The following is a 27,102-nucleotide window of genomic DNA, read 5'->3' on the forward strand; positions in this document are numbered from 1 at the left end:
TCGAACAATTAAATCTTAACGCGGAAAGAGCCCCGGTGGAGAGAAGTAAGAAGATAAGGTAGGATGAATCCTATCTTTAGACCTAAATGTCTGGACTTTGGATTAGATTCTCTGACATTAAGGGCTTCAATACCTTAATCTGAAAAATCAGATTATTCAACTGTTTTTGCTCAAAACTTCTATGCTTTTTGAGCATCCTATAAATCAAATTTTATTCAAAATTCAATGAAACTTAACATATAAGTACTTGCTTACCTCTACTCAATTTTATCTTATATTAAACAAGATAGTATGAACACTTTTTTTTCTTGCCTTTCAGGAGTTTACAATTTCATTGTAGAAATAAAACGCAAGATATGCTAAATTGCCAAAATGTGTACTAAATAGTAAAATGCTTAACAGATAAGTGAGCTACTTTTTGCAATTATATCAGAACTCTTCGATCTTGTTTATGTCTTCAATTGCTAATTTGTGTACCATGGTTTCTCCTCCAAAGAATTTCCTATACAATGTCCTGCTCATCTTGGTTGTGTTCACCATCTTGATTAACTAATAGTGGTTCTTTACTAATATCATTGTAAGAGAGTGCCAAGAACCTAGCATATATCAGTACTGTCTATGAAGAAGCCAACCTTTATCACTAATCTCTTTAAAGGTGGTGATGATGAATTTCAAGAGCGAAGGACTTGGACAAAATAATACTTTTAAAGGGTATTTCTTAAGTCTCAAATAAACCAAGCCTAAACAACCCTTTTGGGAAACTCTTTTTTCTTTGCTTTAAATCTTCATTCATCTATCTGACAAACTTCTCAGCAGCAATAGGTTGCATATAGTTCTTTCTCATATTGCTTTTCTTTCTTACTGTCCCTTCTAAGGGCTCTTTGTCAAAGTTTTGAATTCTCTTCTTTGGACCAATCCATTTGGTGATTTTTTTTGTATTTTATTATTTTGTAAAGTTGATATCAGTGTGGCCCCACTTGGGTGATTTTTCTACTCTTCCTAAATACCAGTTTCCTAATATTTGTTTGTTGGGTCTTGTTTATTTCTATAATGTTCAGGAAAAAATAAAAGGATCCTTAGCAGGGTCAATGAGAGATGCACATTTCTGCAAATTAGCAGCCAACAGTAGTGTCTTAGTTCAGCCTGCTGTAATGAAGCACCATAGACTGTGTGGCTTATAAACAACAGAAATTTAATTTCTTACAGTTCTGGAGGCTGAAAGTCTGAGATCAGGGTGTCAGCATGATCAGGTTCTGGCGAGGGCCTTCATCCAGTTTGTAGACTGTCAACTTCTCCCTGTATCCTCATACAGTGGAAAGAGGGCAAGAGCGCTCTCTGGCCTTTTTTTATAAGGGCACTAATCTCATCCAGGAGGGCTCCACTCTCATGACCTAATTACCACCCAAAGGCCTCACCTGCTAATACCATTACTTGGTGGGGAGTGGGGAGGATTTCAACTTGTGAATTTTGGAGGAATACACACATATAGTCCATAACAAGTAGTTCTCTCCTAAACTACTGTGTTTCAAAACTAACTTTGATGCCAAAACAAGAAAAGAAGCAAATTCATCTTTTTGGTTTCGGGTCAGCTGACTCAAAGCACACAGCTTTTAGTAATGAGTGGGCACTCTGAGTAGTGTAGTTATTTTTTCTTTACAAAAAATTATCTTTCTAATCAGTCTTAGATCTTTAACCTTTTTTCCAGTCCTGCCAGGATTCTAAGGGTTCAGAAAAACATACTCACGATATCTGATAGATAGTATAGAATGTATTCAATAAAAACAAAATATCATGTTGGTGGAGGAAGTGTTATACATACTAGATAAGGAGACCACACATCTAAACACATGCATGTAAACCATACCTTTTTTAGTGCTTAGACACACATTTCTAGAGGGCTGTATCTTCCAGAAAGATAAAACATTTATCAGCACTTTACATGACAGCCTTGATAAAATATTGTGATATTATCTAAGCACATCTCTTTCTTAACTAAGCAACATTTCCATAGATCTTTTGTCCCATTCATTCTTGGTAAATGATTCATCAATAGATTCAATGAAAAATGTGAAACTTATGATCAATATCATCAATCTTATTCCCATTTTGTAAAACAGCATGGTATTTATTACAGATCACAAGAAGAGTTTAATTCCTAGGGGAAATTATATATATCTTTTCATATTAAACTCTGCTACATATTAAACTCTGCTACCTTTAATTTTGCATATATTGAAATGTCATCAAGAAATGCACCTTTGATTATTGGAATAAAGGAGATAGGAGTACAGTGTATTATATAATTACTAGGCTAAACATATACATTATATATTTCACTATGTTTCATTTTTAGCTTGTTTCCAGACATGGTGCAATTTCTACATAAGGTTTTGGTTTAAAACTACCTGTGGAGAGTTGGATAGTAACTACATCTTTTTAACGATGCAAGTGTTAATAAACTTAATGTCACTCACACCAAAAGTCATATGTTTATACTAAGAGTTCTTAAACTAACTAATGAATTGATGTTTTCTTCTGGAGAAGAGGAAACATAATAGGTAGCATTTATTAGAAAGTATATTCATATTGACAACATTGGTAGAAAGCAAAAATTCAGCTATCATTTAACAAATATTTTCACCATTCATTTCTTTTGAAGAAATAAAATTCAAAAGGAGTGATTTTAAATAAAATATTTATTTGGATGATGCCAATGGTTTGGCCATCTACATTTTAAATTGTGTATATATTTCTATTTGAAGTCTCAGTAAAAATATTTAGCTCATTATAGACATAATAAATGTTCTGTAAAACTGGTAAGAGAAATAAATCTTATCTTGCAGAAGGATATAAAGTGCATTACACCTTTCAGAGTCTCCATTTATTTAGAATGAAAATTTTAAAGTACAATAGAAATATTTACAATAAATCATTCACCAAAACAAGAGAGTTCATAAACTCCTTTCTGCTGAAGAAGATACTTTCCATGTGAATAGTTGAAAGAGTCATGTCCTGTTTTTAACCCAAGACATGGTCTGGGAAAACTGTAGTATAGATGGCTCAATATTACTGTTGTTTGTATAAGCTACTTCAAAGGAATCCAGAAAAAGTGCTATTGGGAAGATACTGAAATTTCTACTAAAGTAGTTGACATTTTTCAATATTTGAGGAGTGTGGGTCTTTTTATTTTCTTATTAATCTGTTTCCTAAATAATCTGTATCAAGGGAAGTTTTTCAAGCAGATTGTTTCCAGTAGCCAATGCTGAAATGAAGTAGGACGAATCCTTTTGATCTCTTGGTAGTAAACTGTTTGCAGATAATACCTAACAAAGGCATTTCTGTTCCTTTGCTATCAAATTTAATAGAAACAAGTGGAATCTGAGTTCAGCAAAAGATAAATAAATAAATATATAAAAGCCTTACATAGTTTTTGAATGCATACCTTTAAATGTCGAGAGATAATGACTTGTGTAGCATTGTTATATAATGTATTTCTTGTCTTCTGTTGGGTTCATGTGACAAATTCCTGTTGATAAGCCCCAGACGCTGGAGTCAGTTGTCTGGCTAGTTATTAAGATTAAGATAAGTACTAAGAACGAAAGATACAGTGCATTGTACTACCTTTATGGGTTTGGGCCACCTAGGATTCTGAGTGTAAACAATGAATTAGTTCACCCTGACTCCTTTTCAAACCTGAAGTGAACAATGTAAATATTGGTGAAGAATGATTAGAGATTATTTTTTACTGGAAAATATATTTTAATTACCAAAAATTCTAAAATATGTATAATTGTGGCAATAAGTTTATAGAAAAGAGATTTACTGTCTCATTTTTCTTTTTATATTGGTATTCAGAAGTAACAAGATAATTATTTAATGGGTCATAGGTAGTTCATATCAGAAAGGCATTTTGTCCTCATAAAATATGCCAGGAGGAAAAAATACAAGATATTTAAGTGCAGTTAAGGGACTTTCAGAGGAAGGACAATATTAGTAAAACATATATTTCTAATGCATATTCAACGCTAGTATTACCTATTAAATGTTTCTCGGTGATTCTTCAAAGAGTGAAAAAAGTGCATGTACTGTCCTTTAAAGCTGATAGAATGTTCCAGAGGCACACCAAACAGAGACAAATATTTTCTGAAGTGCAGTCAATTATTCACACTAAATATAGTAAATATGAGCTTTGTTGCAAATTGGTAGGCAACATTTCCAGCATAGCAAAGTTTAACTGTCTATGAGATCGCTGGAGGAGTGATAGAAAGGGGTAATTTAGCAAGCATACCATAGCAACATGCTGCGCAATGTAGAGCACTGGGTAGCTATTAATTTTTGTTAATGAATTTAAAACTAGATGCATGGAAATGGTTATATGAAATGTATACACTGCTAAACAGTTAACTAGCCCTTAGGGCTTAAGTTTAATTATCTCCGTGTAAATCATTTTGAGCAGGGCGACCTAATGAGTCAAAAAAAAAAAAAGCCATGAAATTCATATCTAGCTTTGTGATGACTGCTGAATACAACAAGCCAGACATTCTAAACCTCAGGTAGAGAAAAATTTACGTGTCCATGTAGGGCTCAGTCTTTCTGGTGTCTCTTCCCGGGACTGCGTTGCTTTCTTCATTCTCACCCCAGAAGCATACTTGACAGAGGAGATGGGCAAGTGCAGTGTATACTTTTACATGTCTTTCTGACTTTGGGTTGCCATTCTAGGTCCTTCTCAACAGGATGATTTCACCCCCCACCATTACCCCAGAGGACATTTGCCAATATCTGGAGTCATTTTTGGTTGTCACTAAGTGGGTGGCAAAAACCATGGATGCTGCTAAAGATCCTACAATTCACAGGACAGCCTCCCACAACAAAGAATTATCTGCCTCTAAATGTTTGTAATCCTGAGGTCGAGAAATGCTGTCCTATACCAACACCTTGGAACAGCATTTGTTTATGATTAAAAAACATTAGCCACAGGAGACAAGAATGGAGTGTCTCTCTTCCGCTCCCTGAACATATTATTGTACACTAGAGAGTTAGAGGGCATAGCCACCGCCACTGTGTTTCTTGCCAACCAGATGCCCAATGTCTGTATTTAGGCATGGACGCCTCAGCTCAGCAGTCGTGATGCTTTGATAATAGGCCATGAATGAAGAGCAGGTTCACCCAGGGTTTAATATCCATTCATATCATAGTAAAATCACAGACCTGGACATGCCCAGTTTAGAGAGAGACGATATGCTTAAGAATAATGAGAACTGCTCTGCTGACACAGGAGCCTGGACTAAAATGACTCATGGGATTTATCCTGGCTCTCATCATCTCTGGTTGGTTGCCGAGAAAGGATGTGTTGGTGTAGTTAAAAAGAAAACATGACAGAATGCAAAAAATGTTCATACTCCCCCGAAGAAAATCATTTTGGGAATTAAAATTTATCCCTTTCCTTTCTACTCCAGTTAAATCATGGTACCTTTTGAACTCTCTTGAGAATGTATTTAAATTCTTTGTCTGTTGAGAATAAAGATAGCAAATAGGCTGTCTGCCCCTATGCAGTTTATTAAGTAAAACTAAAATTGCAACATAATGCCATGTTAGAGCAGATTTATAGTGTAAATACTAAACATTACTTGAAAACTTTAGATAGGGGTCATTTAAACCCCCACACATCTTCAAACTTTAATAATATAGAGCCCTAGTAGCAGAAATTGTGCACGGCAGACCTTGATGTACTGTAACTGGTACTGTCAACTCTCCTTTGTGGCCTAAGCAGTAATCATAATACATGATTAACAAGCCTCTTATCTTACTCATTTTACACTAAAAAAGCAGTAGTCACCCTGCTGGTGACTGCCATTGAATTATTTACCTGGAAGGAATGTTGAGTTATCAAAGCCCTGAGAATTCAAGAAATAATTGTCTTTTCTTAGTTTAGTAACTGTACTGTTGCAGTACTCCTGGAAACTTGCTTTCTGCATCTGAACTAGTTTTATATATATAAATATATATAAATATATATATATATATATATATATATAACTATCTTTAAGGAGAATTATATAAGGGGAATGTCAAATAAAACAGAAGACCCAGGTTCAGCTTTATCTGGGCCTCAGTTTCCCTCCTTTCTGAGGAATGTTAATTGGGTCAGGATTCCTGTAAGTGAACTAAATTAGTGACTTTGTTATTGTGAAAAATCAAGCATGCAACCATATTTAGGATGAATAATAGATATTTCAGTATCTGTTACAAATGTTCACCCCTTTGGCTCAGTGATTACACTTTTATGCATCTTGAGAAAGCAATCAGAGATCTAGGCCAGGGGTTGGGTTGGTAAACTGCTGCCCTCAGGCCAAATTCTGTCCAGTGCCTGTTTTTGTGAATAAAATTTTATTGGAACATAGTCACAGCCATTTATCTACTCATTGTATCTGACTACAGCAGAAATGAGTAGTTGAAACAGAGACCACATGGCTCATAAAGCCTAAAATATTGACTATCTGGACCTCTACAGAAAAGTTTGCCAACTCCTCTAGTCAAAGACATATGTTTATTGTTTCCTTGTTTATAAGTAAAAATAACCTAGTAATTTCTTATAGGGCATTGTTAACTAAATGGCAATAAATCCCTATAGTGAAATATGCTCTCCTGTCCAAAATGGTGATCAAGAATATGTAAAGACGTGGAAATATTTTCACAATATATTAAGAGTGGGAAAACCAAATATAGCGTACGATATTGACCATGTAAAGATGTCCAAAGAGAAGAGACCAAAAAGAAACAAACTACGAAGTTGTTATTTAGGGATTTGTAGGTTAACTTTTGTTCTTTTTACATGATTTAAATTTGTGTTTTTAGAAAATTATTTTTACTATCAGGAATGAATACGGTTAAGTGGTTACTTTGACAAAGGAAAGAAAGACAAGAGACACTGGGTGCCTTCTGTAGATGGTTTCCTTCTTGGTGCAATAGAAACGCAGCTTTCTTTCCCTTCCTCTCAAAGAGGAGTCGAGTAGAGACATCCTGGGTGGAGGATGTATCACTCTTCCAGGAAAGTGGGGTCCTGTTCATTATTATTGCCAGCTGATGCTTTTTAAGTCCAGAGGTTTGCCAGGTTAGCTTAAGTCTAAGAGTAGCGACTGGGAGAATGTGATGCCTGAATCTGCATGTTTTGGAAGAAAGACAAGGATAGGATGAGTCAGAAAGTTCCAGAGTAGGAATGCTTTCAGGGGAGGGGAAAACTGAGTCAGGTACTGACATGAAGGCCACTGGATGCTTCAGAGTAGAGGGGATAAAACAGTATAGCTTACAAGCCAGGAAAGGGCACAAAACAGGAGAGATGGGGGCACAGCTTGACAGGCAACACCTGTTTTCCAATTTTGTCCAGAGGCAGCTTTTCTCTAACTCAGACTTTTCTTCAGAGCTCTTCTGTGTCTCCTTACCAAAGCCGATGATAACTACCATGACCAGCTTTGTTTTTCTACAGTAGGTGGAATAAATTATACCCTATCAATGTTATCTTTATACCAGGTAAAGAGAGTTTGTGTCATCTACAACCCTATTTTGATAAAGGCTCTGGCATGTTTGACTCCCTCTGGTTCAATTAATTGCATACACATTTAACAAATATTTATAGTCCTCCTTCTACATGCCAAGTGCTGGTCTTAACACTAAAGACATCAAATTGAACAAGACAGAAAAACATTTTCATACCCTCCTGAACTTTAAGTAATAGGATAGAGAAATAGACATTAAACATATGCAAACATACAAACATACGTACATACATTGATATTTCAGATGTTGGTAAAGCGTAGTAAGACAATAAAACAAGGTAATAAGGAAGAGGATATGGAAAGTGCTACTTTAAATAAGGGTCATCTGGGGTCCTCTGTGAGAAAATATTGGATCTGAGACCAGAATAATGAGGCAGAATTAGCCATGCAAAAACTCAGTTCAATCCAACTAAACAAATATTTGAATTGTGCCAGGTACTATTCTGGTTACTTGTGTTCTAGTAGTGAATGAAACAAAGTTCCTACTTGTACAGTCATTGTTTTTGAGTGTGTGTGTGGTGCATATATTACTAATTTGCATGCATGTGCGCACAACACACACACACACATGCATGAATGCTATGAAGAAAAATGAGGTAGGGGAGGAAAGAGTGCACGACTTGAGAAGGATGGGGGCGCAGCAGTATTATTTTATAGCAGAGTCAGGGAACTCTATAAATTCATATTTGAGTAGAAATCTGAAAGGAGTGAGGGTGAAGTCTCAGAGTAGAATGCCTAAGGCAGAGGGCCTTAATGGAGGAGGAGCGTGGTGCACTTGGATGACAGGAAGAAGCTGCGTGAGGACACAGCCTGGTGCATAGGTTGGAGAGCAATCGAATATGACATCAGAGATGAGCAGGAAGAGCACATAGGACATTTTAGACTCAAGTGGGCAGTGTAGATTTCATTCAATTTACCATAGCAAGCTTCGGGGAGGTTTGACGCAGTGATGCTATGTGATTTCCCCTTAGTTGAGGGACTTAATGGAGATTAAGGTGGGAAAGAAGGTCAAAATCCTTATTTTGAAGTTTAAAATATCCAGACAATATCCACCTATTTAGTTCTTCCTTAATCAGAACTTTTACTTTAACCGACCTCAGAAAGAGTGAAAGATTTAGGGAGGATCTGGATCTTAACTCTTCAGGCCTGTGATGAATTTCAAGTGCTATCCTCCGTGTTCATAACGAGGTTCATGTGGCTGGAAGGAAAGAGAAGCAGAGACTTCTTCTCTCCTTTTCCCCCTCCCCTTATTCCCTTAGTTTTTTAAAGAAAAGAATTGTATTTTCATTGTCTAAATGCTGCATATTAAGATAACAAGCTCAAAGAAGAGTGCACCCAAACAGTGCACGAGGTAAAATGAGGACAATACTTGGATTCCTAAGGGCTGTAATTAAAGCTATCTGGATTAAAAAAGAGTTATTTCAATTCAGATTTATGTTCCAAGGAAACAAAAAAAAAAAGGAAGAAAGAATGAGAAAGTGAAATACAGCAAAAAGAACTCTTAATTCCAATGTATTCAACTCACCCATCAGAAGAAATGGCATTAATTCAGGTACCCAATTACAGTAATGTGGTTCAGAGCACCTCAATAGGTGTTTCAATCTCAAGCCAGGACTAACATTTGTAATCCTTTAAATGCACTTAAGAAATTGATGTTACAGCCCCACAATCTGTTAGGGGCCTTGCTTGCCGGATGATTGCAAAGTATCCCACCATTAATTGGATCATCAGAATGTGATCCGCGTCTTGGTCCCTGGATTATGGAAGACTGACTCTGCTCTGACGTGTTGAACCAGAAGCTCTTTTTGTGAGAGATTTTGACCCTTAATGTAGATAAGTGGTATTTTTCATCAATCTTAGCTTGCATTAAAAAAGGGGAAATGTCAATTCAATGTGGGGCATTTAACGTAATTCAACATCTTTTAATTTAATACCTTGAAAAACTTAGTCTTTCCGACCTGCCTAACACTTCTGCTGATGGAATATTTTGTAGAGCCCTGTTGAAAAAAGGTTGTCTTCTATTCCCTAATAAAATCAGAATCTTGAAACTCCCTGCTTGCCATGTTGTAGTAGCAAAAATAACCTCACAAATCTCATATAAAATATTTAAAAAAAAAATTTGAATCTTAGCCCCCTTTCTTGGGACAGTGTTGTAAATATGCATGGAAATTTAAGAAAAAAAAAGAATATCTGTCATTTATTTCCCATTCATGAGTGTTTGGGCTGTGGAGCAACTAGGTTTTCTGTCCAATTCCCTGATCATCATGAATTTGGACAAGGTAGAAAGGTAGTTTTAGTCTCTTTAAGGCAAAAAGAAAGATTTAATCCAGACCAGCATTTGTTCAGTCACTAATATTTTGATGGTGTATATCTCATAGGTCTGAGTGTGGATTCCAGCTTACTGGTTTTTATGAAATTCTACCAGCTCAAAAAAGAATAATATCCCTACATTTGTGTATGTCAGATCACAGCTGGCACATGAGGCAATAAAGCAGTTTTCAACACTCTTTTACTTCTTCAAAGATTTGTGGTATAAATGCACTATCAAAGTCATAGCACCTTTGCTTCTTGGATTAGTAGTGTTGCTTTCCTGCCAATGGGTAGCTAAAGATGCATGTCTTTACTCAGTAAAATGGGCAGGTTGATCTTTGGCTGGGTTGCCTTAGAAGCATGTCACATACCACTTAATTAGAGTCTTGGGTGACAGTCTGGTTGCTGCCACATCTCTGGGCAGAAAGCACTTCTGCCTCTTGCATTAAGGACACTATGGGTCAGAGAGAGAAGTGGAGTTTGTGACAGAATATGTATATTGTCTGCTGATGCTCTGAAGACAAATAGAATCTCAGCCATAGCTGCTGCAACCAGCATCTGGGTGTTCCCTTTCTGACAGCTTTCAGTTCAGACTTCAGTGTGCCCTTCTTTCCGAATAGGCTCCCTTGGTAGTGAGTGCCACGCAAGCACAGGATGGATGAAATGCCCTACGGACCTGCATCGGACCTCCCTAGAAAGCAATGTCTTTCTGAACTATGAACCAGGATTCTCTTAAGCCTCAGTATAAATATATAAATTCAACTCTGAGACAAAAAATGAAAAGGAAGTTAAGAACCTCACATAGAACTAGGCACAGCGAATAGGTTTAATAGCAAAGATTTCCTAAGAGTAAGATGGTCCTGCATCAGAAATGATCTTTGGTTGTTGGGTGTTTTGTTTTAGTCTTTCTTGCTACTATGAATAATGGAGAGGCTTATCTTCTGGCCTTACTTTTACCAATCTGACAACAAGCTTCCAGATCAATTAATTTTATTCTCTTTAATGGCCAAAGCTTATTTTATATTAGAGGGTTACTTAATTTAGCCTTGAAAAATGAAAAGATATGAAAACTGGACCTGATTATGGAAAGTAATGTCCCTCTTTTTTTTGTAAATCATCTGTACCATTCTAAACCCAGATATTTTCTTCTTGTTTTTTCTTTCTTTTAATGTGAAAATTAATGAAGAAGTAAAGATTGCTCTATTTGCTGAACCCGGATGAACTAACATGTGCATTTCCCAAAGGTTTTATGTTAGAACCAGACACTTGCCTTTTTTGTCTTTTATTCCAAACTACAAGCTACATCTGGCCCTGCAGGCTGAAGGGGAGGTTAAGAGGTGCTGGCATGATAAAGTAAACCTGCCATAAGCTACCTGTCTTATTCTTTCAGGTTTTCACCTGGCCTGCCACTGTCCTGAGGAGGCATTATTCTTAACTGCTCTCCAAAGTGGGCTGCAAAATACTCTTAGACCTTGTTCCTTCATGTTGAAGTTCCGTCCTAAATGAAGTTGGCAGCTGTTTTTGCCCAGTGTTCATGTACTTCCACAGTTTGCTTCCTGATTGAATTCCTGTAAAATCCCTCAGGACAAGGATAGTGTACAAACTGATGCTGACCAGATTGCCAGCCCCTGGTGTTAAAAGTTAGATGTTTGCCCTGAAAACAGGTCTGCTTCTGTGCTCTAAGAGCTTCTCAAAAGGGAAAAGGGCTGCGGGGTGGAGAGGCCAGTGCTGGGAGTCTACCCTGAGTGTGCGTGTTTCTCTCTCTCTCCTCTGTGCTGATGCTTCTCTCTCACTTCCTCCCCAGAAATTAGAAAAACAAATTCTATTTTAATTTAAAGATCCACAATAACCTTTGACAAGGGGGCCACCAATTTGGAGTGAGTTGATGATGACTACAGGTATACCTCGTTCATTGCATTTTGATTTACTGAGCTTCACAGGTCTTGCATGTTTCTACAGATTGAAAGTTTGCGGCAGCCCTGTGTCCAGCAAACCTACTGCCATTTTTCCAACAGCCTGTGTTCACTTAAGGTCTTTGTGTCACATTGTGGTAATTTTTGCAGTATTCCGCGGTATTTCAGACTTTCCCATTATTATTATATCTTGTATGGTGATCTGTGATCAGTGATCTTTGATGTTATTATTGTGCTTGTTTTGGGGACCACAAACCATACCCATATAAGACCAAGAACTTAATCAGTAAATGTTATATGTATTCTGAGTGCTCCACCAATGCACTGTTTCCACGTCTCTCTTCCTCTCCTTGGGCCTTTTTATTCCCCCAGACACAACCGTATCAAAATCAGGCCAATTAGTAACCTTACAATGACCTCTAAGTGTTCAAGTGAAGGAAAGAGTTACACACTTCTCACTTGAAATCAAAAGCTGGAAATGATTTAGCTTACCGAGGAAGGCATGTCGAAAGCTGAGACAGGCCAAAAGCTAGGTCTCTTGCACCAGTTAGCCAAGTTGTGAATGTAAAGGAAAAGTTCTTGAAGAAAATTAAAAGTGCTACTCCAGTGAACACACCAATGATAAGAAAACAAAACAGCCTCATTAGTGATATGGAGAAAGATTTAGTGGTAGAAGATCAAATCAGCCACAACATTCCCTTAAGCCAAAGCCTAATCAAGAGCAAGGTCTTAACTCTTTCCAATTCTATGAAGGCTGAGAGAGGTGAGGAAGCTGCAGAAGAAAAGATGGAAGCTAGCACAGGTTGGTTCATGAGGTTTAAGGAAATAAGCCATCACTGTAACATGAAAGTTGAAGGTGAAGCAGCAGGTGCTCATTTCAAAGCTGCAGCAAGTTATCCAGAAGATCTAGCTAGGATCGTTAATGAAGGTGGCTACAGCAAACAAGAGATTTTCAATGTAGAGGAAACAGCCTTCTATTGGAAGAAGGTGCCATCTAGGATTTTCCTAGCTATTAATAGAAAGGAGAAATCAATGCCTGGCATCAAAGCTTCAAAGAACAACCTGACTCCCTTGTTAGAGTCTACTGCAGCTGTTGACTTTAAGTTGAAGTCATTGCTCATTTACCATTTTGAAAATCCTAGGGCTCCTAAGAATGATGCTAAATCCCTCTCTGCCTGTGCTCTATCAATGGAACAACAAAGCCTGGATGACTGCTTACAGAATGGTTTACTAAATATTTTAAGCACACTGTTGAGACCTCCTGCTCAGAAATAAAGATTCCTTTTAAAATATTACTGCTCATTGACAATGCACCTGGTTACCCAGGAGCTCTGATAGATGGACAAGGAGATGAATGTTGGTTTCATTCATCTGTTCAATAGATGAATGAAAAATACATGAAGCTGTGGTTACCCAAGAGCTCTGATGGAGATGGACATGTGGATGAATGTTGGTTTCATTCATATATACAACATCCATTCTGCAACTCGTAGATCAAGAAATAATTTTGACTTTCAAGTCTCATTATTTAAGAAATGCCTTTTATAATGCTATAGCTGTCATAGACAGTGATTCTTCTGAAGGATCTGGGTAAAGTACATTGAAAACCTTCTGGAAGGATTCACCATTCTAGATGCAATTAAGAACATTTGTGATTCATAAGAGGCAGTCAAAATATCCACATTAACAGGAGTTTGGAAGAACTTGATTCCAACCCTCATGGATGACTTTGAGGGATTTAAGACTTCAGTAGAGAATGGAAGTGCAGATGTGGTGGAAATAGCAAGAGAACTAGAATTAGAAGTGGAGCCTGAAGATGCAACTGAATGGCTGAAATCTCATGATAAAATTTGAATGGAAGAGGAAATGCCTTTTACAGATGAGTAGTTTCTTAAGGTGACACCTACTCCTAGTGAAGGTGCTGTGAAGATTGTTGAAATGACAACAAAGGATTTACAATATTACATAAACTTAGTTGATAAAGTAGTGTCAGGATTTGAGAGGATTGACTACAATTTTGAAAGAAGTTTTACTACCCACCATAAAACTTCTTTACCTGTGTGCAGGATAATCTTTCATGAAAGGAAGACCCCATCAATGTGGTAAACTTCATTGTTGTCCTTTTTTAATAAACTGCTACAGCTACCCAGCCTTCAGCAACCACCACTCTAATCAATCAGCAGCCATCAACATTGAGGCAAGACCCTCCACCAGCCAAAAGATTACGACTCACTGAAGGCTCAGATGACCATTAGCATTCCTTAGCAATAAGGTGTTTTAAAACTGTTTTTTAGACATAATGCTATTGCACACTATATTATGGTATAAATGTAACTTTTAAATGCACTGGAAAACCAAAAAATTCCTGTAACTCACTTGACTGTGATATTCACTTTATTGCAGTGATCTGGAGCCAAACCCACATTTTCTCCGAGGTATGCCTGTATAACTACTTGACAATTATTTTCACCTTAAACAATTGTTATTTAAGATAAATTTACATGGTTAGAGCCTGGTGAGTTGAGGCTAAAGTTAGGAATTTGATCCCTGGCTAGGCCAGTTATTTTTCCTCTTCAAAAAAAAAAAATCACTGTATTCCTCTAAAATTCACTGAATGTCTTACCCATGTGTCCCCCTAGTCACTACAGTATCGGAAAAGGGAGTGTCAGTGTTTCAAAGGCATTATCAAAACTAAGGAAAAATGACAAAGCGTGTAAATGCCAACTGTCAGTGGTGTGATCTTCACGTACTAAAGACAACACTTTTATAGACTGAAAAACCAACTAAACCCAATTTCTGTTGCCACACTAGAGCTTGTTTCATCATTATCAACATGAGAACCAATTTTTACTTGATATTGAGAATGTAGGATAGGAGTAAACACATAATGATCTCACTGTTCCCTGGCAATTCCTGGGTTCAGGTGCTTGGCTAGTAGGAGATCTAAGGCAAGAGAAAGGTGTTTCACCAGCTGAGTGCAGAGAGAATGCAAGAGTCAACTGTCATGGTGGCTTTAGTCTCCATTTCATGCCTTCTCATGTGCAGTTATATATAAGGCATAATTCTGGGGAACAGACTAAAGAAAAGCTCATCTCCCAAACCTAGGCTGTAGTAAAGAGACTTTCATTTATATCCATATTTTGGGCTTGTAGCTGCGTGCTATCCTAAGTCTACTCTCTCTATTGGAACAACAACAATGACAAAAACACCTCACAATATAAAGCTTCTGAAAGCTGGCTGACCTTGTAACCTACTTTGTAAAAAGTCTGCAGCCATAACTATTTGACAAAATTCACTTCAACCCTTTTAAATTGTTAATCTTACAAAAGACAGCTCCCCACAGGTCATCTTTCCTCAGGGTGGAAGCCATGGCACTGTAAGCTGTGGTCAAAGTTCGTGGCTCAGGACCCCATCAGCCTGCTTTTTAGCTCTCTGTTGCCTTTCATGAGGAATTCCTCATCACCAGCCCACTCTCTCAGATTCTCTTGATGACTGGGGGATCTTTGGACTCTCGGCACCAACCCACTGGGCTATCTTTAAGCCAACATTTGCCAGTCCTAAATCAGTGACTCCCGTCTTCCCCATAGTCATGGCTATTAGACATCAGCACATTTATTTAAATATGAAATGACAGTTATAGTATTCTAAAAATTGGAGATTTCTATGGAAAAAGTTGTTTTTTGTTTGTTTTTTTGTTTTGATACGGAGTCTTGCTCTGTTGCCCAGGATGGAGTGCGGTGGCGTGATCTTGGCTTATGGCAAGCTCCACCTTCTGGGTTCACACTATTCTCCTGCCTCAGCCTCCCAAGTAGCTGGGACTACAGGCGCCCACTACCACGCCTGGCTAATTTTTTTTGTATTTTTAGTAGAGACGGGGTTTCACCATGTTAGCCAGGATGGTCTCAATCTCCTGACCTCGTGATCTGCCCACCTCGGCCTCCCAAAGTGTTAGGATTACAGGCATGAGCCACCGTGCCCGGCCTAAAAGTTGTATTTAAGAAAAAAATAAATAGAGTATATCTTTACCTGTGACTGGACAAATGCTTATCATATGTAATTTTATTTAGTATTTATTTTTACTATAAGCTGGTTGCTCGTTTGATCCGTCCAGTACTAAAGCTTGGAAGCAATTGTGTTTCTGCTCTGAGTGTGTGTGTCTGTGTGTGTCTTTTTGTTTGTACACATGTATGTATAGCAGCCTGTTTTATCTGGGATTATTCTCAGTTATTTCTCTGCTTTGCCCCTCTTTTGTCTCTGCCACTCAAACCAATTTCAGCCATCTACCAACTCTCATTTGGGATAATAGCCTCTCTTTTTGCCATCGTCTTGTCATGTTTGATTCGGCTGCACAAGGATTTTAAATTAGCCAAAATGTTTGCATGCTGGGCTCACTCTGCCGCCACAACTCATTGTGGAGCCACTGCACCACTTGATGCTGATATTGATGATTGCTCAGAAAAAAATAAGCAATGGCTGGTGGCTGTTGTAAAACTCATTTATGCCAAGCTCCTTGTACACACAGAGAGGGAAGAAGAGAGAGATCACCTGTTCTCCTGGCGCCTCCCCGGTCATCCTATTGTGCTATGCCTGGCTCCCACTGGGAGATTACAGTGTTGGTAGGCCTGTGATTGTAGAAAGAAAAACAGTAAAAAGTAAAATAAAATAACAAAACATGTGCAGTTAAATTCAATGGCTTACTGCTGATGGGTTTTAACTCACTGGTGAGACAGCAACCTAATTTTCTTGTTTTCTCTTATTCTTCCTGTCCTGAAGTTTTCTTTTTTGTAGATGAACAGACAGATTCTTGAAACTTGTGGGTATAATAACAGAAAGGAAACTAGAGGACAGGGAAGTTTTTGTTTTGTTTTGTTTCTAAAATTGTGCTGCGAATGTCAGAATTGAGTCTTTACATTGTCCAAAACCTTCCTTAATTATTTTTGTTAGGTTTGAAAATTGATCTAATGATAAAAATGTAGGTTTCTAACGTATCATTCTGGATTTCTTTTTTTTTTTTTTGAAATCGCAGCATTAGCTGTGTCCCTCACCCTGCACAAGCAGAACCTAGAGCTCCTAAAATATTTCACTTGATTGAGAGGTAAACACATAATTAAGCAGGTACTTTTTCTTAAACTCTGATTTTGATACAGTGGGACTCTATCGAACTAGGGCCACATGATTTCAGAACAATGGAATAAAAAGTAGAAGCTTCAATAAATCAAGCGGTTTTGTTCTCAAGACATTAAAAAATTGCTTTAGCTAAGTTCCCTCATTAAATGTTGTAATATAAATATTACGGCTGTGTATTTGTTGAGCCTTGTTTTGCTGTTTGACCTGACTCCCGTTCCTGATAGCTTGTAATTCTTTTAAGAGACTGGAAGTCCTCACCCACTTCATTGGCAGTTCTTTTCCATTGTTAAGTTAAATGGAGGTTTAGGCATCTTCTCTCCTCTCTCACCTCCAGTGGAAAGTACCTCCCTTCCAAAACTGATGCCAACCTTTCTGGTTGTTAAAGTGAACTAAATATGGCCTGAGAAGAACTCCGTACTTCTATATTTGAGTCCTTGAGGACGAACTGCAACCTAACTTAATAGGTAGATGAAATTGAGAACCTAACTTGGGAGTGTGCGCATGTAACAGGCTGGCAAATCCCAGCAGCCGTGTCAACCACTCGTATACTGTAGAGTGTTCAAACTGTGTTCAAATAAGGCAAATGCTGAGTGTAACCAATCCAGTTGTTTCTGTACCTCACTTCCGATTTCCATACGTCACTCCCCTTTTTGTGTATACAAATCTTCTTCCACCAAATGGCTGCGCTGGAGTGTCTCTGAATCTGCTATGATTCTGGGGGCTGCCCGATTTGTGAATCACTCATTGCTGAGTTAAACTCCTTTAAATTTAATCAGCTGAAGTTTTTCTTTTAACACGGTGTTACCAAAGATTCAACTCTTATCAGTTTGTTCCTCCATTTACATGCCAAAGTTCTCTTATTCCAAAAACAAAGCAAACAGCAACAAAAACCCCCACAGCTGCCTGCCTTGCTACTCTCATTCCTTCATTATCAATTTTATCATGAAAATGTATTATCTGCCTGATCTCCCCCTGATTATCATAGAACATTTTTTAACCCCTTGTAATCTGGAGCCTGCCTCCCTACTGTAGAGGCTCCAATGACCCTCCAGTCACCAAAACCACTGACTGTCTCAGTGCTTTCTGCTGTATTTAATGGCCTTTTCCTTACCGACATTTTCTTCTTCTTTAGCTCTCATGAGCCTATCTATGCCTGACTTTCTCCCTGTTTCTTAGACAACATTTTGTTTTCTAATTGCTAGCATCTGTTGTTGTCATTCTTCCATGAGTAGAGCCTCAAAGCTCATATTTATGCATGTAATACCCAATTGTACATTCCAGTCTTGACCTGTCTTGTAATTTTCAACAACACTTCAAGATGCTGGTCAAAGACAATCATTTTTCAAACATTTTTTATCTTCTTTTCCAGGTTATCATCTCCTGACTATGGTTTTGTTAATGACTCACTGTTTTACTCCAATATCCATCTCCATTGAAAAATACCTAAGTCATCTTTTAAAAAAATAAAAAATAAATGACTTTTCTTTATTTGTCCTTTATGTTACGGGTAGAGTTATATTGATTTTTTATTTTATTGTATTTATTTTATTTTATTAGAGGCAGGGTCTCATTCTGTTGCCCAGGCTGGAGTGCAATGATGCGATCATAGCTCACTGCAGCCTCAAACTCCTGGGCTCAAGTGATCTTCCTGCCTCAGCCTGCTGAATAGCTGGGACTACAGGTGCAAGACACTGTATTTGGCTAATGTTTTTATTTTTTGCAGAGATGGAGTTTCACTATGTTGTCTAGGCTGGTTTCAAACTCCTAGGCTCAAGGAATCCTCCTGCCTCAGCCTTCCAGAGTGCTGGGATTACAGGAGTGAGCCACAGCACCAGTCCCTAAGTCATCTTTGACTCTACCTCTTTCTCTTTCAACTTTATAGCTTGCAAAATGTGTGAATTGTACAATATTTTATTTCACCCTCACTGCAGCACTGTTATTTGGACCATGGTGTCCCCATGATAACTGTACAGATGAAGAACTAGAGAGACTCACGGTCTCACCTCAGCTTTGATGGTCAATGCACTCTAAATGCCATTGCATAGGGAATAACTCCATTACATGACAGTTGCGGCCTTCCTTGAGCAAGCCTCAATGTATGTGCTATCTGTATTATTTTACCGCCACTTGCTTGTTCTATAGAGCTATGCATGGGTAGCACAATGCTGGCAGATTTTCCCCAGCAAAATCTCTGAAGAACACTTTTCAGATGAACAGTGATATATGGTAGCCTGAGGGCAGCTATACTGAGAGAAATTTGGTAATTGGATTAACCACCTTGATTTAGACAGATGATCCTTCTCTCCCCTAAATTTAGCCTTAAGCGGTATCTATTGGCTGCTCTTTTTAAAGAGGAGTAGGAAAAGAACAACAAATGATGGTACTAATTGGCTAATTTTGTGTGTCAAATTTGTCACAGAAACGATGAATCTAGATCTTGAAGAAGGACCAAACTACCTAGAAGCACTAAAGCATCAACATACCATAAAGCCTACAAATCTACAAGCAGCTATCTTGTAATTATTAGAACAGATAGCCCAGGAAATTGTAGCTAATGCTAGTAACAATACATACAGCCTTGGAACTGGATATCAAATGCTGTGGATCTGACTGAATTCTTATGACTAAATTGATTTCCTCACCTTACACGTTATTTCTAAATTACACATTTTCAAAACACTATATGGTTAAATAATTCTTTTATAACATTTGAAGTATAACATTGGGTGTATTTTTTAGAAAATATGCAATTTTCCTTGCAGAACGGTCAATCCACAGGTAATTTCTTGAGCACTTACACTGTGAAGGATCCTGATGCGCTGACTCTGCTGGAACTGCAAGTGTTAGTGCAGTCAGTGCCTTGGAATTGTTCAGTACTGCTGTAATTCTCCTAAATCTTGGAGAATTTTGGGTGTCCTACAGAGAAAAAAAAATAAAAGAAATTAATTTTAAAAGCATGATGGCAGTAAAGGAATTTTTTTTTTCTTTGACTGAGTCCCACTCTGTCGCCCAGGCTGGAGTGCGGTGGCGCAATCTCGGCTCACTGCAACCTCTGCCTCCGGGATCCAGGGATTCTCCTGCCTCAGCCTCCTGAGTAGCTGGGATTACAGGCACACATCACTACGTCCGGCTAATTTTTGTATTTATTTTTGTATTTTTAGTAGAGATGGGGTTTCACCATGTTGGCCAGGCTGGTCTCAAACTCTTGACCCCAGGTGATCTGCCTGCCTTGGCTTCCCAAGGTGTTGGTATTACAGGCATGAGCCACTGCGCCTGGCCAGTAGAGGAATTTTAAAAAGAGTATAGGGAAATCAGGTGGGCTTGTCTCCTCCCAGACTTTGGTGCGTTGGGTGCATCACCAGATGGGCCAGTTTACTCTGTTAGCAAATGTGGCCATTTTGCTGAATGAGCTTGCAGGCTTTCGTTCAGAGTTGTTGAATGTAAGATGCTCCTCAGGCAGTTGCTCTTTATGTAAAGGGTTATACAACATGACCCTGAAGCAGGATGACATTTCAGCAGGTGACTTGTCTCTAGCTCTCCTGGATCAGGAGAATAGTGCTAGTGTTCTCCACCTACCAGAGAAACCTGGCCAAGACTAACAGTCAAAAGGAACTTTCCATTCAGCTTAGCAGCTGCAAGGAATTCCCAGAAATGTGTATTATAATTGTCCTTTTGTCCATCTAATGTTTTACTTTTTGCTAAAATACCTGCTGTTCCTGAGTAAAGATGATGGTGGCCTTAAAAATACGGGGTTACAGTGAGGGAAAAAATTAATCAAAATGATATTAAATGTACAATGATTCATTGTAAATGAGCTATTGTGTAGTGCTTGCTCATAAGAGCAAATGCACTGCCTTGTTTGGCATTAGCATGTTGCCAGTTGTACAACATGAGAGAGCCCAAAGGGACCTGTGGGCACCCTGAAGTCTCTGTGTAGCAAAATAAAGCATGAAGAATCATTTGCAGACAGGCAGCTCTTGGCTGTCTACCTAGGAGAAGTATAGCAGCATCTATGGGGAAAAAAGAACGATAAATAATAGTCTTCTATTTTTAAAAAATGTATATATATTCACATGTAATTGCCCGGTGACTTGCAAACATCTTTCTCCTTATTCTTGGGCTTTATTTTCACCCCATTTCTGACCAGGCCCTACATTTCAAAACCAAGGAATCCTGGTTTTTCTCACTTCATTGTCTGGAAAATTTTTTGTAAAGGATCAGGAATTGGCTATATCCAAATGCATATCATGTTGTACTTAGTAGGAATTATCTAAATTTGTTATCTAATATTAATAGTTTACCTTAAGTAATGTCACATTATTCACGATTTCTATTACTATTTAGTAATCTCTCTCTCTTCTTTCCTTCCTCCCTTCTTCTCTCTCTTTCTCTCCCTCTCCCCCTGCCTCTTTCTGTTTCTTTTTCTCCTCCTCTTTCATCCCCCTGTTGAATGAGAGGCTGAAAAACCTTTGTTTTCCCTTGTTTTCCTCAGAGCTCTGTCTCCTCAGGCTTCATTTGGTAAAAGCGAGTTTAGATGAGATAATTTTAGTTCTTTGTGTGAAGCTATTTTTAAATGTAATTTTTGCTAATAATGCAATTAGTTGTGGTTTTTGCATAATTTGCAATAAGGTGATGAAGTTTAAGAAGCTTCATTTTATTTTAATTAACAGTTGATCAGTGCTAATAACCAAGCCTCTGCTAACAACACCAGCTTTAACTCTTAAAAAATATGCACCAGACACGTAACTCCTCCTCCTCCTTCCCCTCCCCACTTTGAAATATTTAATAAGAATGCCATGTATAAAATTACCCTGTTGGAGAGAACAGGAGCTGCATCCCAATATAGATCACAGTGGAAAATCACTCAAACATTGCATGTTGCGTTTCCTCCCCCAACCTCCCCACCTTGCCCCTTTCCTTCTTCTCCTCCCCCCACTCTTTTCCAATTGTCTGTCTCATAGTTCAGTTGTAGGAGGTGAGAGCACGCCCGGGGTTGGGGGTATTACGACATTTCAGTTTACTGTTCTTAACAATTCCTTTGCACATTCCATTAGCACATTATTTATAGCTTCATAAAAGCGTCCCTTTTCTTTCGTTCTAACATTATCCCTGTATCTCCGATGATAATGCTATCTGAGGATTGAACTGTTATTTTTAAAAAATCTATTCCCTAAGTTGACTCCTCATTGGCTCCCACTATCCAGCCTACCCTCCTGTCACACTTAAAAGTCTGCCCACAAATCCTCTCAAGAGACGTGGCTCAAATCTAGCGGGTGAAAAAAGTCTGAGTGAGGCTTGGAGCCAAGATCCTGCATCTTACAACCTGCAGTGTCTGAGGCTGCCGAGAGCCCTGAACTCCAGATGCTTGTATAAACAAGACTTCCTAGAAGTCATTACCTCATAACTCCTCATAAGCTTATACCTGACAAGCCTCTCAAAGCGAGAGGGCTGTGTTTTCCCTAATAAATTCCTTTTTGAACCCACTTGTTAGTCAAGCGTTGTGCACACTAACTACAGAAAGGACCCTGTGCCTTGGGCATAAATTATTCTTCTGTGCCACTGTCTCCAAGCACCCCCCAGTTATGGATTACTTCGTTCTCAACTTGACAGGAACATAATTAGAACTGTTGATGAAATCTACCAAATTGTTCCTCCGTGGCCTCAGTGGTCAGGAAATTTGGCTGAGTCGTATTTGTCACCGATGTGGAGGCTCTAAACACTTCATATTAACTACGTTATTAATGTGCCCTCTAATCTGCCCATGAATTGGTAACCCTTGAAGTGAGCCTGGCCCTAATGGCACCTTGCAATGAATGCGTTGTAGGCCTGCATTAAAAGTTTCAGCAGGGAGAGGATGTTAATAAAATTCCTGTGTGTGTGTGCGTGTGCGTGCGTCTGTGCTGTCAAGGCCTTGATGCTTCCATTTCGAAACATGACATTGCTTAGGCCTTTGCTGATACCAAAGTTTGTGCATTATCAAGTTGGCTGGTATTTTAGCCACTGCTTTGTTCCATGAATCCCCCTCCTGAGGTGAGAAGGCGGTGAGGTAGAGTGGTTAAGAACGTGGCATTTCAGGCCATGTGCGGTGGCTCACACCTGTAATCCCAGAACTTTGGGTGGCCGAGGAGGGTGGATCATTCGAGGTCAGGAGTTTGAGACCAGCCTGGCCAACATGGTGAAACCCCGTCTCTACTGAAAATACAAAAATTAGGTGGGCATGGTGGCGGGTGCCCTTAATCCCAGCTACTTAGGGGCTGAGGCAGGAGAATCACTTGAATACGAGAGGCGGAGGTTGGAGTGAGCCGAGATGGCGCCACTGCATTCCAGCCTGGGCAACAGAGTGAGACTCCATCTCAAAAAAGAAAAAAAAAAAACCAAAAAACCGTGGCATTTGGAGTGAGGCAGGTCTGGGTTGAAGTCCTAGCTTCTGCCCTTATTATCTACAGGTTTCTTAAACATACTGACTTTGTTATGCCTCATTTTTTCCATCAGTAAAATGAGAGTAATAGTATCTACCTTATAGGGCAGTTGTACGGAACTAAATGGAGACACCTCTGAAAGAATCTTGCACAGTATCTGGTCAGTAACCAGTGAATGGCCCTGTCATGTTGATGGTGATGGGGGTTAACAATTGCGTCACCCCCCTCGTCCTCAAAGATTTCTTGTTGTACATGTGTGTATGTTCACACACACACTCCAGGTGTGTCAGGAGCTCTGGTGCTCTTCAGGTAACAGTTACAGTACTGGAGAAAGAATAAACTTCACAGGTTAACAAAACAAAGGGGCTGTTGGCTGTAAATTGATTTTCACAGCCATTCTATCAATATGATTTGTATTTACTGAGATAGCTTAATCTTCTAAAATACAGGAATAAAAGAAATGTCACTTAAAGACATACATATGTATTTATATCCTAGTGTTTTTCATATCTTTAATAAGGACTTGAGACCCTTCTCTGTGTAATGCTGCACATAGTAAGATATCCCTAACCATGGGGCATTGAGACACGAGTGGGTTGACAAATGCTCACTGATTCAGTGCACCATGATCAATTATTATAAATACCATGCAGACTAGGATGATAAGTTAATAAAAGAGAACTGGTAAAAGATGAACCACTAGCAAGAGGACATATGGGTTCCAACATCAGTGAGAACACAGCAACAAAGTTATTGGTTAACGAGGCACGAAAAATTAAAAACCTAACATTTTATGACAGGTTGTTCTTTGGGGGTTTATTCCCTGTGCCCGAGTTTTCTACTTGTAGAAAATACAAATGCCAGTACTTGTAGAGACAACAAATAATCTCTAAAATATTAAGGAAAAGATCATGGTGAAGGTGTGTATTCTGGTCACATGATTTTGATCTTCCTTGTTTAAAATATTTATAAAACTCTTACTATTGTTATGTGCTTTTAATAAGAGCCCTCTGATACAGGAGCTGTTGGCGTCTCCACCAGGCAGATGTGGTAACATACGAAACCTGGTCTCCCTCCATCTCTGTGAACGAAGCGCTTTGCAAAAAACCCAACTAACCAACCAAACACACAGGTAAATAAATCCATACATTAAGGTACTTTCAGGGTTTTAAACCGAAACCAACCAAACAAAAACATAGCTTGTTTTCAATCCTTAAATTTGCAGAATATATATACAAATGTGGCTCAATAAATTACTGTTAAGTGTCACAGGAATCCATTTCCATAATAGCTAGGAGGACTATGAAGATCCCAGACTGTCCTCTCTCTGGGAAATTGCTCCCAGGTGCAAGCTCTGGTTCTTTCTTGAGCTTGAGAGAAATGTTCAATCCTTGATAGTTTCAACCAGGAAAGAGATGGTTTTAAGCAGAGAATAATGAACAATGAAATGGTAGGAAATGATTTGTGTAGGCACAATGCTAAGAGGTAGAGATGTAAAGAAAATTCAAAAGTCCACAATTTTTCTTGCATGTGAGTCCCAGTTTCCAGGCTATGAAATTCTGCTTCTCTTCCAAAACTCTAATTCAAATGCTACCTTATACATTAAGTCTTTCTTGATTCAGTTTCTGTTTGGAATTAAGCTTACTCTTCCCCAATTTCCCTTACCATTTAACTTGTATTGTGGTTATTTACATGGATCTATTAGGTCCTACTTTACTGTGAGTGACTAGCTTTTATTTACCTTTCATTTTATCCATACATCCTACTTGATACTGTATGCACCCTTGCATACCTTTTCATTCATTTATACATTTGACCAATTCGTGAGATAGAATACGTACACAAACTGTCAATTTAAGATGTCAAATGAATTACATGAAATAAGTTTTATATTTATGAAGAGGAAAAAATTATGGATAGCTAGAGAATTTTAAAGAACTTCACCTGCATACAAAGACATAGGTCATAATTATTCCTGTTTTATAGATGATGAAATGGGGAGGCTGAATTACTCCAGGTCATGTAGTTAGTGAGGGATAGAGCTAGGATTTAGCTCAGCACTCCCTGCAGTTATTGTCAGATGCTAGAAATCAGAAGACAAACCAGAGCAATGAATAAATACAGTGTAACTATGGATCACATTTGAATATGTTTTAAAAACCAGGACAGAATAAGGTGAGTGTCTTAATTCAATAAGGGAGAACATTTTACAGACTTCTTTTTCACTAAAATCAGATCAGTATATCACTGTTATTTTTAAACTAATTCTTTTAGTAACAAAATAATGCATATCTACTGTAAAATATTTTAAGAATAAAAAACCTGAAGAAGAAAATGAAAATCACTCATTATTCCATTACATACAGAAAGCCACTGTTAACATTAAGTATAAATAATTTTTTCAGGCTTTTTCTGTGATCATAATCTGTAGATCTGAACTGTATTTTTCTTTTGGTTTTGAAGGAATCAGTGCTTCTGTATCAATGTCTGTGATGGACAGCAGGGATCATCCCCCTGCTCACATAGTTGGGAAAGAGAGATGAGCTTAAAGGGCCCTCATGAAAATTGTAGATACTGAAGGTCACTTCATGTGATCAACTGATTATCGCAGAGCTTACCAAGCCCTTCTATAACCAAAGTGTGTAAAAGTATGAAGGAGCAATTTCAGATTCCTTTCTGAACCAAAGTCCAGAGTAACACTAACGTCATTCTAGCTAAAGACTCTGGGATCAAATCTGAAATTGGAATTTGTGTAGTATGGCCTAAAATTAAGACAAAGACTTTTGAACTCAGAAAGATTCAATTCCTTACCCCTCAGTTTCCTTATCTGAAAAATAGAGTCAATGATATTCACCTCCAAGGCTTATTAGTATAGGGATGAAATTAAACCAGGAAATGTTTTATAAATTGAGAAATATTTATAAGAACAATTTCTCATGATATTCAATAATATTGTAATAATCTAATAATGGTATTCTAACAATAGCATTATTGTCAGTAACCTCTGCTTATCACCTATCTTGACTTCTGAGTTGGGTTGTAAACTGTGCTGATAATGGCTGGTGAGCCCAGATCATGCAGCCAACACTCAAAGCTCAAGGTCAGTAGGTGTACCAGCTCTCATTATTCCACACTGTACATTTGATCCTGATACTACATTTCATCATACCATTTATTTACTGGTTCAGATAAATATATTATATTAGATTGTACCTTTATCCAATGTGCATTGACATACTGATTGCATGCTGTCCGTATGTCCCTGTGGGTGGGTGTGTGTTCTTTTTTGTCCTTAAACAATTTGCTTGGGTCATAGTGACTTGAGCACTTTATCATTAGAGCTTAGTTTAAATTCAAAGTAACTCTACCTGCCTGTCCTTTACATCTTTGAAAATGAGAATTTTAGATAAACTTTGCTGCTTCTCTAGTTTTGTTAGCAAAGAAAATATAAGCAACTTCAGCGGGAGTTTGCACTCCCAACTTGATGCTACAGAGTCAACATTGATTGACCCATCAACTCAGACAATACGTGGACTTCATTGGTTGGGAGGTTTTTGCCACTGAAGAGCTAATAGATTTAGTTTAAATCTGGATAAATCAGAATGGGAAGCCCATCTGCCTGCAACTATGTGTCTTTCAGTAGTGCTGGGCTGAAGATTCCCTATCATTACATTTCCAGAAGGACCTTGTTAGGATGCTAATGCTAAGGAATCATGTGACGTCCAGTTCTTCTCAGACTAAAATGCTTTGTAGAGCATAAGCAATCTCAACTGGTTCATA

The 27,102-nt window shown here is 38.3% G+C and overlaps 1 protein-coding gene across 4 annotated transcripts in view; it reads left to right on the forward strand.

Annotated features, from left to right (window-relative positions):
• The window catches only part of ESRRG (estrogen related receptor gamma), a 592,374-nt gene that overhangs the window by 238,549 nt on the left and 326,723 nt on the right, over positions 1–27,102 (forward strand). The window contains exon 2 of one of the 4 annotated variants that reach the window (XM_063728289.1): positions 24,342–24,454. The gene's annotated coding sequence lies outside the window, so the exon portion shown is untranslated. 4 annotated transcript variants of the gene reach the window in all.

This window comes from Pongo abelii, chromosome 1 (genome assembly GCF_028885655.2).
Source record: "Pongo abelii isolate AG06213 chromosome 1, NHGRI_mPonAbe1-v2.0_pri, whole genome shotgun sequence".
Classification (NCBI taxonomy): Eukaryota; Metazoa; Chordata; class Mammalia; order Primates; family Hominidae; genus Pongo; species Pongo abelii.